This window comes from Salvelinus alpinus, chromosome 25, assembly GCF_045679555.1.
Source record: "Salvelinus alpinus chromosome 25, SLU_Salpinus.1, whole genome shotgun sequence".
NCBI classification, from domain to species: domain Eukaryota; kingdom Metazoa; phylum Chordata; class Actinopteri; order Salmoniformes; family Salmonidae; genus Salvelinus; species Salvelinus alpinus.
The window spans coordinates 5,342,574-5,360,082 of NC_092110.1; the positions used below are offsets into that span (position 1 = coordinate 5,342,574).

The window sequence follows — 17,509 nt, forward strand, 5'->3', positions numbered from 1 at the left end:
ACAGACCTGTTAGTTTTTCTTTAAGAAGCCCTCCTGTTCTCCACTCATTACCTGTATTAACTGCACCTGTTTGAACTCGTTACCTGTATAAAAGACACCTGTCCACACACTCAATCAAACAGATTCCAACCTCTCCACAATGGCCAAGACCAGAGAGCTGTGTAAGGACATCAGGGATAAAATTGTAGACCTGCACAAGGCTGGGATGGGCTACAGGACAATAGGCAAGCAGCTTGGTGAGAAGGAAACAACTGTTGGCGCAATTATTAGAAAATGGAAGAAGTTCAAGATGACGGTCAATCACCCTCGGTCTGGGGCTCCATGCAAGATTTCACCTCGTGGGGCATCAATGATCATGAGGAAGGTGAGGGATCAGCCCAGAACTACACGGCAGGACCTGGTCAATGACCTGAAGAGAGATGGGACCACAGTCTCAAAGAAAACCATTAGTAACACACTACGCCGTCATGGATTAAAATCCTGCAGCGCACGCAAGGTCCCCCTGCTTAAGCCAGTGCATGTCCAGGCCTGTCTGAAGTTTGCCAATGACCATCTGGATGATCCAGAGGAGGAATGGGAGAAGGTCATGTGGTCTGATGAGACAAAAATAGAGCTTTTTGGTCTAACTCCACTCGCTGTGTTTGGAGGAAGAAGAAGTATGAGTACAACCCCAAGAACACCATCCCAACCGTGAAGCATGGAGGTGGAAACATCATTCTTTGGGGATGCTTTTCTGCAAAGGGGACAGGACGACTGCACCGTATTGAGGGGAGGATGGATGGGGCCATGTATCGCGAGATCTTGGCCAACAACCTCCTTCCCTCAGTAAGAGCATTGAAGATGGGTCGTGGCTGGGTCTTCCAGCATGACAACGACACGAAGCACACAGCCATGGCAACTAAGGAGTGGCTCCGTAAGAAGCATCTCAAGGTCCTGGAGTGGCCTAGCCAGTCTCCAGACCTGAACCCAATAGAAAATCTTTGGAGGGAGCTGAAAGTCCGTATTGCCCAGCGACAGCCCCGAAACCTGAAGGATCTGGAGAAGATCTGTAGGGAGGAGTGGGCCAAAATCCCTGCTGCAGTGTGTGCAAACCTAGTCAAGAACTACAGGAAACGTATGATCTCTGTAATTGCAAACAAAGGTTTCTGTACCAAATATTAAGTTCTGCTTTTCTGATGTATCAAATACTTATGTCATGCAATAAAATGCAAATTAATTACTTAAAAATCATACAATGTGATTTTCTGGATTTTTGTTTTAGATTCCGTCTCTCATAGTTGAAGTGTACCTATGATAAAAATTACAGACCTCTACATGCTTTGTAAGTAGGAAAACCTGCAAAATCGGCAGTGTATCAAATACTTGTTCTCCCCACTGTATATCTACAGAAATAAGACAGATCCTGCTTCTGTTGCCTGTTTAATAACCTACTGATTCCGTGAGAGCCAAGTCTCACACAACGACATTTTCACAAATTCGTCTGTTTTTAATCTTTGCTTTCTGTATTAAAGGCTTTCCACTTTTTTTGTTCATTACAACAGCCTCTCTGGAATTATTTATAAATTATTTAGGGTGTGTTCGTAAATTCATTCTGGGTATCTACTCCGATTTCAGAGCACTCTCATCTGAATGTGCCAGACCGCAGAATAACTGATGAATTTACAAACGCGAAACACCCGTTGAATATGATTGGTGTCAGTAAACGTCGGCAAAAAAAACATAGTTAAATTGTTGCTAGCAGCACAGTTACAGTCACCAACGCTCCAGACAACATGAAAACGGCCAAACCTGCTCTGCTCAGAGTGAGGTGTTCTCTCATTTGTGTCTGGAAGTAGCTAGCCAACATTAGCCAGTTAGCTTGGCTGCTTGACTGCCGTTGTGAGGTCAGAACACTCGGATCAACCCTACTCCTCAGCCAGTGTCCAGTGTGCGCTCGAAACACTCAGAGAGCAAAACGCTCTAAATTTACAAATGGACAATCTGACAACGCTCTGAATTTACGAACGCCCAGAGCGCAATCTGAGCGCACTCTGACACTCCAGTGTAAATTTACACTGTTTACACTGTTTCAAAAAGATTTATTATAATAATAATTCTCCTCCTTTTTCTTGATCTCCTTCTTATTGTTATTATTATCACATCATTAAAATAATAAGTAATGTTATTATTAGGCTTAGAATAGCAGCCTTGTAATCAAAGGGCTACCCAGACTATTTGCATTGCCCCACCCTATTTTACGCTGCTGCTACTCCCTGTTTATTATCTATGCATAGTCACTTTAACTCTAACTACATATACATATTACCTCAACTAACCGGTGCCCCCGCACATTGACTCTGTACCGGTACCCGGTATAGCCTCGCTACTGTTATTTGACTGCTGCTCTTAAAATTGTGTTACTTTTATTGTCTATTTTTTACTTAACACTTGTTTTTATTAAAACTGCATTGTTGGCTGCAATCCCGTTAACGGGATCGATATGATAACAGCCAGTGAAAGTGCAGGGCGCCAAATTCAAACAACAGAAATCTCATAATTAAAATTCCTCAAACATACATGTATCGTATACCATTTTAAAGGTAATCTTGTTGTTAATCCCACCAAAGTGTCCGATTTCAAATAGGCTTTTCAGCGAAAGCACCACAAACGATTATGTTAGGTCACCGCAAAATCACAGACAAACACAGTCATTTTTCCAGCCAAAGACAGGAGTCACAAAAAGCAGAAAGAGATAAAATGAATCACTAACCTTTGATGATCTTCATCAGATGACACTCATAGGACTACATGTTACACAATACATATATGTTTTGTTCAATAAAGTTAATATTTATATCCAAAAACCTCAGTTTACATTGGCGCCATGTTCAGAAATGCCTCCAAAATATCCGGAGAAATTGCAGAGCCACGTCAAATAACATGAATACTCATCATAAACTTTGATGAAAGATACATGTTTTACATAGAATTAAAGATACACTTGTTCTTAATGCAACCGCTGTGTCAGATTTCAAAAAGCTTTACGGCAAAACACAATATTCAATAATCTGAAAACAGCGTTCAGCCACAAAAGCAAGCCATACAGTTACCCGCCAAATTGTGCAGTCAACAAAACTCATAAAAAGCATTATAAATCTTCACTTACCTTTGCGGATCTTCGTCAGAATGCACTCCCAGGACTCCCACAAGAAATGTTTGTTTTGTTCGGTAATGTCCATCATTTATGTCCAAATAGCTATTTTTGATAGCGTGTTTGGTAAACAAATCCAATGTCAGGAAGCGCGTTCACTAAAAGCTGATAATGTCCAAAAGTTCCGTAACAGTCAGTAGAAACATGTCTAACAATGTATTGAATCAATCTTTAGAATGTTTATAACATAAATCTTGAATAACGTTCCAACCGGAGAATTACATTGACTTCAGATGAGCGATGGAACAGAGCTCCCTCATGTGAACACGCATGGTTAGAGCATGGTCAGGTCATGGCAGACCTGACTAACTCCCCTCTCATTCGGCCCCCCTTCACAGTAGAGGCATCAGACAAGGTTCTACAGACTGTTGACATCTAGTGGAAGCCGTAGAATGTGCAAACTCATCCATATCTCGCTGTGAATTCAATAGGATCTTGGTTGAAAATCGACCAGCCTCAGAATTCCCACTTCCGGTTTGAATTTTTTCTCAGGTTTTTGCCTGCCATAGAGTTCTGTTATACTCACAGACATCATTCAAACTGTTTTAGAAACTTCAGAGTGAACTATCCAATACAAATAATAATATAACAAATAATATAACAAATAATAATATGCATATATTAGCAACTGGGACTGAGGGGCAGGCAGTTTACTATGGGCACCTCTGTGCACCTTTCATCCAAGCTACTCAATACTGCGTCTGCAGCCATAAGAAGTTAAGGGATTGTAAGTAAGCATTTCACTGTAAGGTCTACTACACCTGTTGTATTCGGCGCATGTGACAAATAAACTTTGATTTGATTTGTATTACCACCATTGAGCTGTAGGCCTAAAAGGGCATCCTTTTTAATCTTAATACCTTAAAACTTACTTAGGCCTGTATTTCAATACTTATATAGGCTACTGTATCAATCAATCATTCATTCGTTCAAGTCATCACACAGCATACAAGTAATTCATGATTTGAAATGCAATCAAGCATTTTAATTTTAAAATAAAGCGAGCCTTGAATAATTAGCTTAAACAATAAATATACCGTTCCATGCGAACATTTTGTATTTTCTGTAATAGAGGCTTAACAAAAAAAAACACTACAACAGACTCTCTGGTAGGCTTGTAAATTTATTTAGTGATGTTTACATCGTTCCAAATGGTCAGAAAGGTTATATTGTAATCTAACAGCACCAGTTTGCACGCAGTGCCTGCTCCTTACCTTCTTTTTCTAGATCTCCAGTATTTTCTACAACTAGTCAAATTTATTCCACACATCTGACTTCCCCTTTACCTCCTGAGCAACCAGCAAACATTCCCCTGCTTCGAGTTTATTTGTTACGTCCTCTGCATCCATTTTTCTGATACGGTGTTCAGAATTTGTTATAACCAATTTGTTGATGTGATTATGATATGCTATAGGTCAGGCCCTATTGGTCACGTGCATGCGATGCTTACATGTGTCACGTAAAGAGAGCAAGGGTAGCGGGAATGTTTTTCCTAAACAAATGAGGGATTTCAGGTAACAGAACTTTTCAGTCAGAAATGGCTGTAATTATGTTGCAGCTTCAGCAACACTGTGGTGGTTGCTGCAGCAGGGAGGAGAGAAAGACAACGGGTGAAAGTCACAGTCTTTTTTAAAACACAGCAAGTCTGAGCCCGGCCCGGCCCAATCAAATAAATTGGTGGTCAGACTCCCTCTAGTCATTTGTGTGTCTTAATTATTTAATCAAACAGTGTGCTTAAAGCATCAGACAAGCTCAGTGACTATAGTTGATTTGATTAAAACACATAGGATGTGTCTATACAGGGAAAAACACACGTTTTAAAATTTTTACCAATAGATTGGTCGAAAGAACAGACGAATGGTGGTCGATCAAGATTGCTTTTAGTCGGGACAGCCCTAATACATTTTAATCTGTGTCTCAGCCTCATTAGGCTACCGTGGAATAGCCCTGTGGCAAAATATTACTTGGGTAGCATCCCAATTGGCACCCTATTCCTTATGGACCCTGGTCAAAAGTAGTGCACCATATAGGGAATGCAGCCTACTTGCTCTTTTTTCACTGAGGCTCTGACTCAGTGGTCTCCGAATCATCCAGGACAAAAGGGGAACCTGTCACCCGTTGATCCTGTTCCTGCATCGTCAAAAGGGAAAGGCAAGAGACAGGACAATGAGAGAGAACAACTATGAGTCACAATAACCTTCTTCAGAAAAAAGGCCAAAAGTTAAAAATATTACATTTTCAACTTCCGTCACAGCTAGTCAGTCGACCGAATAGTAAAAAATTATAATACGAGAAATAAAGGCACATTTATTGTAGTCCAAATCTTTCTGGGCATCACTTTCATTGCCATGGCAACACATTATGATAATCACAATCTGGATGTGTATCTGAGGGCACAGTGTTTGTGCAGAGTATACTACGCTCATCTTCCCAATGCACAAAGATACAGACTTCTCTGCAATTGAATTTACAGTTTGAAGAGATGGACTTTTCGATGGTGAGAGTGGTGACGATGTAATGCAATGCAATACAATACAATGTAATGTAACTGTCCTCTGATCTGTATAAGAATGTATTTGATGTGTTTGTGCAAACTGTTGCACCAGGTCTGATTTAGGCTAAATACAAATAAACATGACATAAACATATCTATTAGATCATCTACTGCATATGTACACTGAACAAAAAAATAAATGCAACATGTAAAGTGTTGGTCCCATGTTATATTGAGCTGAAATAAAAGATCCCAGAAATGTACCATACGCACAAATGTGCTACATCCCTGTTAGTGAGCATTTCTCCTTTACCAGGATAACAGGTGTGGCATATCAATAAACGGATTAAACAGCACGATCATTACACAGGTGCACTTGTGCTGGGGAGAATAAAAGGCCACTCTAATATCTGCAGTTTTGTCACCCACACAATGTCACAGATGTCTTAAGTTGAGGGAGCGTTCAATTGGCATGCTAACTGCAGGAATGTCAAGCAGAGCAGTTGCCAGAAAATGTTCATTTCTCTACCACAAGCCGCCTCCAACGTCATTTTAGAGAATTTGGCAGTACGTCCAACCGGCCTCACAACTGCAGACCACGTGTATGGTGTTGTATGGGTGAGCGGTTTGCTGACGTCAACATTGGGAACAGAGTACCCCATGGTAGCGGTAGGGTTATGGTATGGGCAGGCATAAGCTACGGATAATGAACACAATTGCATTTCATCGATGGCAATTTGAATGCACAGAGATACCATGACGAGGTCCTGAGGCCCATTGTCGTGCCATTCTTCCGCCGCCATCACCTCATGTTCCAGCATGATAATGCATGGCCCCATGTTGCAAGGATCTCTACACAATTCCTGGAAACTGAAAATGTCCCAGGTCTTCCATGGCCTGCATATTCACCAGACATGTCACCCTCTGAGCATGTTTGGGATGTTCTGGATTGACAGCGTGTTCCAGTTCCCGCCAAATTCCAGGAACTTCACACAGACATTGAAGAGGAGTGGGACAACACTCCACAGGCCACAATCAACAGCCTGATCAACTCTATGCGAAGGAGCTGTATCGCACTGCATTAGGCAAATGGTGGTCACACCAAATACTGACTGGTTTTCTGATCCACGCCACTACCTTATCTGTGAGGTATCTGCGACCAACAGATGCATATCTGTATTCCCAGTCATGTGAAATCCATAGATTAGGGCCTAATGAATGTATTTCAGTTGACTGATTTCCTTATATGAACTATAAATTGTTGCGTTTATATTTTTGTATTTTTGCTATCCCCTATTCAGTAGTTGACGAAATGTGGCTATTATAATATGAGCTATTTATTGTTGCCCGAAGAGTAGCTTAGAGAACAATCGATAGCTGCACCTATTCTGTTCCTGCAGGCAGACAAGGCCGAGATGAGGGCTGTAGGCCAGCCTACAGTTGTCTATAATATAGACGTATACATGTTATAGGCCTTGTTGTATGGTAGGCTACACTGATTGTACAAGGTACAGGTGACCAAAAACTGTGCAAAATATATTTGGTAGAACTTACAACAACACATGACTCAATAGTTGTTTTATAGTCTTTTTCTTTTAAAACACATTTTATACTGTAGCATGCACTGATAGCACGCACTACATTCTCCAAAGGTGGTAGGCTACTGTTTAGCCTAGGCACCAACCATTTAGCAAACACACACACCTTAAAATAGACAGCTGCAGCTGCTCACATCCTGCACTGTGGCAGGATATATACAGTAATTTACTTGTCTGACCGACCACGCACACTTCAGAGTGAGGACACTATCGCGTTGTCCAAGGAGAATTTAACACCACGTTATATTATAGCGTGTTGTTCTGTATGCTTGTTAAATTATAAGGTTGTTCAGAAATCCAAATTATGAACAATTCTGTAGATGCGGTTCCGCTATAGCTATATAAAAAAAAAACTATGTGCATGCGTCACTGTATTTATGAAGAAATACCTCTATCAATTTCCGGGAATGGGAGAGGCGTGGCTTGAGAAGACCATGCAAGACGCATTGCCTTGGCCTATTTTGCTTAACAACAGAAATCATATGGAGTGAGTTTTGCATGGTTTGTTTTTCATGGAAGGGTTTCTGCATTATGAAATATTTGCACAATAACACGATTTCCCCCTAACCTTTCTGTAGGCGATCGGGCGTAGAGTAGTAGGGTCATGACAAAGTGGGCCGAACATTGCAGCTAATTACACAACCCCCTGTCGGGCTTATTAACCCAACCAAGGAAAAGCCGTTAATGTAGTCTAGGTTTGTACCGTCAACCATAATTACCTAATCCTTGAGACGACGGAGCGTTTCTTAATTTAAACAGCGAATACCCTTGCAGCCAATGGGGCATCGCGGTGAAAGCGAACGCACATTCGATGTCGGCTATAGGCTGGCTATTTGACATGGAGGAGTGAGAATTCCCCCCTAGACAGCACCCAAAAAAAAGCACACAATAAACATGCTGCGTCCTACATCTGAACAACCCTTGCTGAACCCCCGCCTGCTCTTCGTCCCCACCGCCAGCCAGCTCAGCGCTATTTACGAGAAGGCAGCCCTTTGTTACAGAAAACGGATTATCCAGTCACTAAATCCATGGTACATTACAACAAAGTGAGACAACAATGCACCCTATATAGGCTACACGAGTGGACTAGACGACAAAAGTAAGGATAATATAAACCGCGCAGCTAGGGCTGCTCAACTTGTCAACATGGTTAATAGCCTACGTCATAGGAACTGACATTGCTTCCTATTTTTAAGAAAATACCCATATTAAGCAATAAACACACACAGGTATCAACAGCTGATCAACAATCTTCATGTTCAATATGCATAGAAGCCTATGTAATGAAATGGTAAACTTTGTTTACAACTAATGTCATCCATTCCCTTGCATGTTTCTTAGTTCATATTTACCGATCAAAAAGCCGGATATATAAATAAATCAAAGTTGCTATCCGATCACTTACCGTGCTTGTCATGTTTCTGCGACGCCCCAACAATCACCCACCACCAACCAGTGCAGCAACTATCCCCAGATCCACGCGCCCAGCAGTGCAGTCGAACCGAGACGACAGCATACATCTCTAGCGTTGAGTCATTCTATGCTGACCTCACTATTATTTTTCAAGTCAAAGAGAGAGGTAGATCGATGTCGTTAGAAAATAAGTGCTATCCAGTCCGAAATGGGGCACTGATCTGCAAAAATGTGGACATTATTGCGTTAGGATTGCACAAACAGCCCACATGCACACAACACACTGCTGTCATATGCGACCTTTTTTCTATCACTGTAGAACGCTCTCTCAAACGTTCTCTTTCAGCTTGTCTTGTGATCCCCTCCAGTCTGTTCGCCACACCTACTTCCACGACCATATATGGCTTTCATCTTGTATGCGAGGCGCTGTAATTTACTGGGCAAACTCTCCTCAGATCCATGCGGGGAAATTCCGTCAGTCGGCTACTGATACAAAGAGGGGCCCTTATTTAAATCCCATCAATATGAAAAATGTCAGGGGCACGCCTCGTACTAGTTCCAAGTTAGAGAGAATATGTCTGCCTACTCTCAGTATTCTTCGGCTGTTGCGCTTCAACATTATTACAGCATTATTACACAGCCATCACACCCACACACACGAGTACACTAACATCTACACTTTACAAACTGTTGAGTAAACAGTCTATCAGCAGAACCCCACAATCCAACTGCAGCTGCCTTTTTGAAGATGCATTGAGAAAAAGCAGCAAGACATCTTCGGGGTGACACTATGAGATGTCACATCTATGATCTCATACACACTGACCTCAATGAATCAGCAGGTAGACTCATTCATTCTATCAGTCATTGATAGAGAGATGCACTGAGATTTAGGAATAAAGGAATACAGCTTTCAAATGCTGCTGTTTTCTACTGTTTTCAAATGCTCCTGTATGAATGCAGACTGGCTGCACAACTGGGGTGCATAGCAGTGACCATGACCAAGCGTGTTCCAGCTGACAGAAAGGAGACACTGCCAGTCCCTCTGTGTCAGGGTATGCTCTGCACTCTGCTCTCTCTGCTGTACCTTAAAATAACGCTACAAAGCCTGAAAACATTCGTGCATGCTATTCGCTGCATAAGAGATATGCAAGCCAAGCTATGTGAGAGTGCGTGAGATATGTAGGATTGTGTGTGTCATGGTTTTGAATCAAAGCGATGTCCATATCATATCCACTCTTTCAATCTTTCATTGGGAGAAAGGCCTAAATGACCAAATTGATTGTAGAAGTAAGATGCAAATCTACCCTCTAAAGAGAAATTATGTTTGGCACTTGGCATAACCATTATTGGCACATGGCATATTCATTAGTGATTATTGTGATTTTGCTTTTAGGCCTACAAATGTTTGTAGGCCTATGTAGCCAAATTGTATCTATGATCTTATGCTATCCATTCATGTTTTTGGTATGTTATTTTTATATCTGAGAATTAATCAATGATATCAGGCCACACCCAGCCATGATTACAGACACCTGTGTGTCCTTTGACACTATATAAACTAGTCATCCCGCAGTGTTGGTCATTATACCCTGATGAAGACAGCTTGTCTGTAGAAACGTTGGTTATTGGGTTATTAAATGATGGCATCTGAGCTCCTAGAGTGTGAGGTTCTCCTTTAAATTGTTCAAATTCGCCTAAAGAGGTGTGTGTTTTTATCGCCTCTAAATATCCATTAGCCAAACAATATATCCATCCATTGACTTAGTTATAATTGTCTGTCATTAAACTGGTCATATTTAAACTGTTAATAAAATGAAGACTATAGTCTAGTCCACTCTTCTGTGCAGGACCCGTACAGTAGCTCAGGTGTGTTATTACAGACAGATGGACACTTTCTGGCTATAGACCAGGAAGAAGGGCTGCAACAAAGAACTGCCTGCGTATCAAAGTAAGGTAGTGGAGGTATACGCCGTATCAATTAATACGGCTAATGGAACAGATCAGAATGTTTAGCTTACAATGTTGACAAACTATTATTTATTCACATTTTGAGCGCAGCAATATGCACACAGCAGTGGTCCTGCGCGCAAACGTTCCAAAACGCAATTTGCGGGAAAACGCCGTTCTAAAATGCTCACCACACATGCGAGCGGTTTCAAGAACTGAGATGGACATATCCGTTAGAAATGTATAAAGAGGGGAATTCTAAAGATGCAACAACTATCATGGGTTGCTAATATGACTAGGATAATGCCTTTGGCTGCTCGACAATGAAAGAAAATTGATTTGAAAACCAATAGAACAGGAGAGCCATATGAGGAAATCTTTATACAATAATTTCCTCTGGGTTTCTATGTTGGGATTTTGGCTATAGGCTACTTTGAAGCAAGGTAAGACCTGCTTCATAATATGAAGTAAAACGTCCAGGTTTCAAGCAATTAAGGTTCAGGAAAAATATGGTGATGTTGCTAATGATAGGCCTAACCGTCTTCTGGTAGATGGAAAAACTTTCACAAAAACTAACTAGCTACAAAGTAGCCTATGCCTGCACCTGGCAGAATGATAGCATTAATATTTGCATCAATCCAGTGGCCATTTGTTTTGCAAACGCCATCTCATGTGGTCTACAGAAACATGCTAACAAACAGTGCTAGGCGACGTACAGTTAAATTAAAGGGTAACTACACAAAAAAATCGAATTTTCTTAGATTTTTACCCAGACCTCAAAAAGTGTTCTCCTGATGTGGTTTAAGCATTGTTGTGGACTTAGAACATCCACTTTGGTTGTTTTTCTATTTAAAAAGTTTGACTTTGAGAGCGAAAACCTGGAAAAGAAATTGGTACAAATCTGAAACCTGTGAATTTCTGACTCAGTTGACAGTCTCATTTATCTATTTCAATAATTGGCATACTATTAGCCTACATGCATAGTAGACTACAGCTTGGGTTGGCCTGACTGTGAAAGACCAATAGGCCTATGGGATTCATAATTTTAGGTACTTCAGAGTGTATTGCTAGGTTTCCATCCAATTGATGACAGCTTTTCATGTGAATACTCTAGAATTTGCATAAAGAAAATATGAGCATTTTCCCATCAGTGGTGTTTCCACCAAATTGACGTTTTGCCGATAAAAATCACTGCATGATATGCATCGATCATCATGTCACCAGAATAAGACCATCGATATTTATTGGAAAGGAGAATCAAGATCACAGTACTTTCACCACCCAGTTTAGTTCATAACTTATTTAATCTGTAGGCTAATAAACTACATGGTTTCCCGAGTTCACCAGCGACCACGCACCATATAATCGCGTGACTCCAAGTTTACTTAGATATGATGGTTATTATATCGATATTTGCGCATAAAGGCCTTTCCACTGCCATTTCTCTCATAATACATTTTACCGACACAAAAAGATCCCACCACGCCGAACGAACAAATGATCTGTAGGCATTTATAAAATTGTACCGAAACTTCCAGTTCCCAACACAGCTGTCGTGATTTTTTTGTTTTTATACACTATGACTTTACTTTCATAAAAACTGCGGATGTCAAGCAGATCGCCTTCGCAGGGCGGGCCGTTTTGGAAATGTTAGGCAAATTACACCCACCCGCTTCTCCAGGCACAACTAGGGAGGTGCACAAGGCTACACATCATCGTGCAGCAACTCTTGGCATCCGAGCTATATCGAAACACGCGAATCTGTATCTAGCCTAGACTACTGCATAGAAATTCTAGATCCATCAGCAGGACCTCCATGAAGATTCATTGAGATGTGTTTTTTTAGATGCAACCATTGTCGCTGACATATGCAGCAGGGAGGGGACAATAACGATGAATCCTGAATCTTATATTGACACCCTGGCTTTTTTTTTTAACCATAGAGCAGTTTAAAAACATGAATAAGTTGTTACATTACTACACACATGAATAAAAGCAAAGTAGGTTATACGTTACCTTGTAGGCTAGTATGCATCGCTGACACAATTTCTAGTTGGCATTTTCTCTCTCTTCAGAAACAGAAAACTTTTTTTCTGCTTTTCGAAGCGTCACTTCCTACTCTTACTGCTGAAATCATTGCATGATTGTGAACGTAACTATAGCAAATGCTGTATTGTGAGTTGTTGCGATGCCAACTAAACTACGCTAATCTCTTCAAGTATTGCGACAGAGATAAAAAATAAATAAACAAAGAATATCTACAATTTATGAGAAACCATGGCGCATACCATTTCAATACATTTAACGATACCCTACTGTAGGTGACGCAAATGCTCAATCGCAAAGAGTAGAGGAAAAGAAAGTGTCAACCACAACACCTCCGTTCTGCCAGCAAGAATAAGCAAGACCTAGCACGAATAGTCCCTGAGCTCGGCGATTTCCCTTCAAAATAAAAGTAATATAATTGTCATAATTATTAACATTTTATGAGGAAATGATAGCAGACTTGAATTTTGTTTAACAATATAAAAAAAGGAAATAAGGTCAACGCCTTTACAGAACAAATAATATTATAGCATTGGCATTATTGTTACAGCATTAAAATGAATGATTACTAGAGTTATCATGGTAACAGCAGTAAAACAATTAAAACACATTATTTTTAATGCAACTATTAATAATAATAGTACTAACAATATTAATAATATTGTTACAATTATAAAATACACTTTAGAAAACACTTAAATCCAATTGTTAATTAGCCCATTCATATTGGACGATGTTCACTAGGTTTTTCATATTGGACAGGCATACAGTGCCTTCAGAAAGTATTCATACTTTTAAAAAATTATTTATTTCACCTTTATTTAACCAGGTAGGCTAGTTGAGAACAAGTTATCATTTACAACTGCAACCTGGCCAAGATAAAGCAAAGCAGTGCGACACAAACAACAACACAGAGTTACACATGGAATAAACAAACATGCAGTCAATAATACAATAGAAAAAGTATATATACAGTGTGTGCAAATGAGGTAGGATAAGGGAGGTAAAGGCAATAAATAGGCCATAGTGGCGAAATTATTACAATATAGCAATTACACACTGGAGTGATAGATGTACAGAAGATGAGTGTGCAAGTAGAGATACTGCGGTGCAAATGAGAAAAATAAATAACAGTATGGGGGATGAGGTAGTTGGATGGGCTATTTACAGGTGCATTGATCTGTGAGCTGGTGCTTAAAGTTAGTGAGGGAGATATGAGTCTCCAGCTTCAGTGATTTTTGCAGTTCGCTCCAGTCATTGGCAGCAGAGAACTGGAAGGAAAGGCGGTCAAAGGAGGAATTGGCTTTGGGGGTGACCAGAGAGATATACCTGGTGGAGCGCATGCTACGGGTGGGTGCTGCTATGGTGACCAGTCAGCTGAGATAAGGCGGGGCTTTACCTAGCAAAGACTTATAGATGACCTGGAGCCAGTGGGTTTGGCGACGAATATGAAGCGAGGGCCAGCCAACGAGAGCGTACAGGTCGCAGTGGTGGGTAGTATATGGGGCTTTGGTGACAAAACGGATGGCACTGTGATAGACTGCATCCAATTTGCTGAGTAGAGTGTTGGAGGCTATTTTGTAAATGACATCGCCGAAGTCAAGGATCGGTAGGATGGTCAGTTTTACGAGGGTATGTTTGGCAGCATGAGTGAAGGATGCTTTGTTGCGAAATAGGAAGCCAATTCTAGATTTCATTTTGGATTGGAGATGCTTAATGTGAGTCTGGAAGGAGAGTTTACAGTCTAACCAGATACCTAGGTATTTGTAGTTGTCCACATATTCTAAGTCAGAACCGTCCAGAGTAGTGATGCTGGATGGGCAGGCAAGTGTGGGCAGCGATCGGTTGAAGAGCATGCATTTAGTTTCACTTGCATTTAAGAGCAGTTGGCCAAGGAAGGAGAGTTGTATGGCATTGAAGCTCGTCTGGAGGTTAGTTAACACAGTGTCCAAAGAAGGGCCAGAAGTATACAAAATGCTGTCGTCTGCGTAGAGGCGGATCAGAGAATCACCAGCAGCAAGAGCGACATCATTGATGTATACAGAGAAAAGAGTCGGCCCGAGAATTGAACCCTGTGCCAACCCCATAGAGACTGCCAGAGGTCCGGACAACGGGCCCTCCGATTTGACACACTGAACTCTGTCTGAGAAGTAGTTGGTGAACCAGGCGAGGCAGTCATTTGAGAAACCAAGGCTGTTGAGTCTGCCGATAAGAATGTGGTGATTGACAGAGTCGAAAGCCTTGACTAATAAAGCTGCACAATATTGTCTCTTATCGATGGCGGTTATGATATCGTTTAGGACCTTGAGCGTGGCTGAGGTGCACCCATGACCAGCTCGGAAACCAGATTGCATAGTGGAGAAGGTACGGTGGGATTCGAAATGGTCGGTGATCTGTTTGTTAACTTGGCTTTCGAAGACCTTAGAAAGGCAGGGTAGGATAGATATAGGTCTGTAGCAATTTGGGTCTAGAGTGTCTCCCCCTTTGAAGAGGGGGATGACCGTGGCAGCTTTCCAATCTTTGGGGATCTCAGATGATACAAAAGAGAGGTTGAACAGGATAGTAACAGGGGTTGCATCAATCTTGGCAGATAATTTTAGAAAGAGAGGGTCCAGATTGTCTAGCCCGGCCGATTTGTAGGGGTCCAGATTTTGCAGCTCTTTCAGAACATCAGCTATCTGGATTTGGGTGAAAGAGAAATGGGGAGGCTTGGGCAAGTTGCTGTGGGGGGTGCAGGGCTGTTGACTGGGGTAGGGGTAGCCAGGTGAAAAGCATGGCCAGCCTTAGAAAAATGCTTATTGAAATTCTCAATTATCATGGATTTATCGGTGGTGACAGTGTTTCCTAGCCTCAGTGCAGTGGGCAGCTGGGAGGAGGTGTTCTTATTCTCCATGGACTTCACAGTGTCCCAGAACTTTTTGGAGTTTGTGCTACAGGATGAACATTTCTGTTTGAAAAAGCTAGCCTTTGCTTTCCTAAATGCCTGTGTATTTTGGTTCCTAACTTCCCTGAAAAGTTGCATATCACGGGAGCGCCCCTTGACCTCTTGACTTATTCCTCATTTTGTTGTGTTACACCCTGAATTCAAAAATGATTAAATATACTTTTTTCTCACCCAACTACACACAATACCATATAATGACAAAGTGAAAACATGTTTTTAGACATGCACATTTATTGAAAATGAAATATCTAATTTACATAAGTATTCACATGTTAGAATCACCTTTGGCAGCGATTATGGCTGTGAGTCTTACTGTGCAAGTCTCTAAGATCTTTGCACACATGGATTGTATAATATTTGCACATTATTCTTTTTAATATTCTTCAAGCTCTGTCAAGTTGTTTGTTGATCATCGCTAGACAGACATTTTCAAGTCTTGCCATAGATTTTCAAGCTGATTTAAGTCAAAACTGTAACTAGGCCACTCAGGAACATTCAATGTCATCTTGGTTAGCAACTCCAGTGTAAATTTGGCCTCGTGTTTTAGGTTATTGTCCTGCTGAAAGGTGAATGTGTCTACCAGTGTCTGTTGGAAAGCATTCTGACCCAGGTTTTCCCTGTGCTTAGCTCTATTCCATTGATTTTTATCCTAAAAAACTCCCTAGTCCAAGCATACCCATAACATGATGCAGCCACCACCATGCTTAAAAATATGACGAGTGGTACTCAGTGATGTGTTTGTCACACCCTCATCTGTTTCACCTATCTTTGTGCTTGTCTCCACCCCCCTACAGGTGTCGCCCATCTTCCTCATTATCCCCAGTGTATTTATACCTGTGTTCTCTGTTTGTCTGTTGCCAGTTTGTGTTGTCTTGTCAGGTCTTACCAGCATGTTTTCCCGTCTCCCTGTTTTCTCAAGTTCTGTTTCCTAGTTCCCCGGTTCTGACCATTCTGCCTGCCCTGACCCCGAGCCTGCCTGCCGTTTTGTACCTGTCTGACTCTGACCCGTTTACGAACCTCTGCCTGTCCTGACTCCGACCCTGCCTGCTGTTCTGTACCTTATTGACTCTGCCCTGGATTACGGACATCTGCCTGCCTTTGACCTGTCTTTTGCCTGCCCCCTGTTTGGGTCAATAAACATCTGTGACTCTAGCTGTCTGCATCTGGGTCTTATCCTGAGTTCTGATAGTGTTGTGTAGGATTTGCCCCAAACATAATGCTTAGTATTCAGGATATAAAGTACATTTCTTTGCCATTTTTTGGCAGTTTTGCTTTAGTGCCTTATTATAAACAGGATGCATGTTTTGGAATATTTTTATTCTGTGAAGTAACTACAATGTTGTTGATCCATCCACAGTTTTCTCTTATCACAGCCATTAAACTCTGTAACTGTTTTAAAGATACCATTGGCCTCATGGTGAAATCCCTGAGTGTTTCCTTCCTCTCTGGTAATTGAGTTAGGAAGGATGTCAGTATCTTTGTAGTGACTGGGTGTATTGATACACCACCCAAAGTGTAATTAATAACTTCACCATGCTCTAGCGGATATTCAATGTTAGCTTTTTATATTATTTTTACCCATCTACCAATAGGTGCCCTTCTTTGCGAGGCATTGGAAAACCTCCCTGGTCTTGGCAGTTGCATCTGTGTTTGAAGTTCACTGCTCGACTGTGGGACCTTACAGATAGATTTAGGCTATGTGTGGGGTACAGAGATGAGCGACACACCACCGTAACATTTTAGAGAACATTGCTGCAGAAGCGAACTCCTTCCTCTGCTACTCTTTCGTCAGCATGAAGCTACAATACATCGACTTTTCCATGGAAGCTGTGAAGCGGGTTGTAGCCTATTGCGTGATTGTGTTCATGAGTCTG

General features: G+C 41.3%; 1 protein-coding gene across 3 annotated transcripts in view; it reads right to left on the reverse strand.

Annotated features, from left to right (window-relative positions):
• The window catches only part of mideasb (mitotic deacetylase associated SANT domain protein b), a 36,124-nt gene extending 23,109 nt beyond the window's left edge, over positions 1 to 13,015 (reverse strand). For 2 of the 3 annotated variants that reach the window (XM_071365372.1, XM_071365369.1), the window contains exon 1: positions 8,688 to 9,057. The gene's annotated coding sequence lies outside the window, so the exon portion shown is untranslated. Of the gene's footprint in view, positions 1 to 8,687; positions 9,058 to 12,661 lie in introns of those variants that run through there. The other variant, XM_071365371.1, reaches the window with a different exon arrangement.
• Positions 13,016 to 17,509: the final 4,494 nt, after the last annotated feature.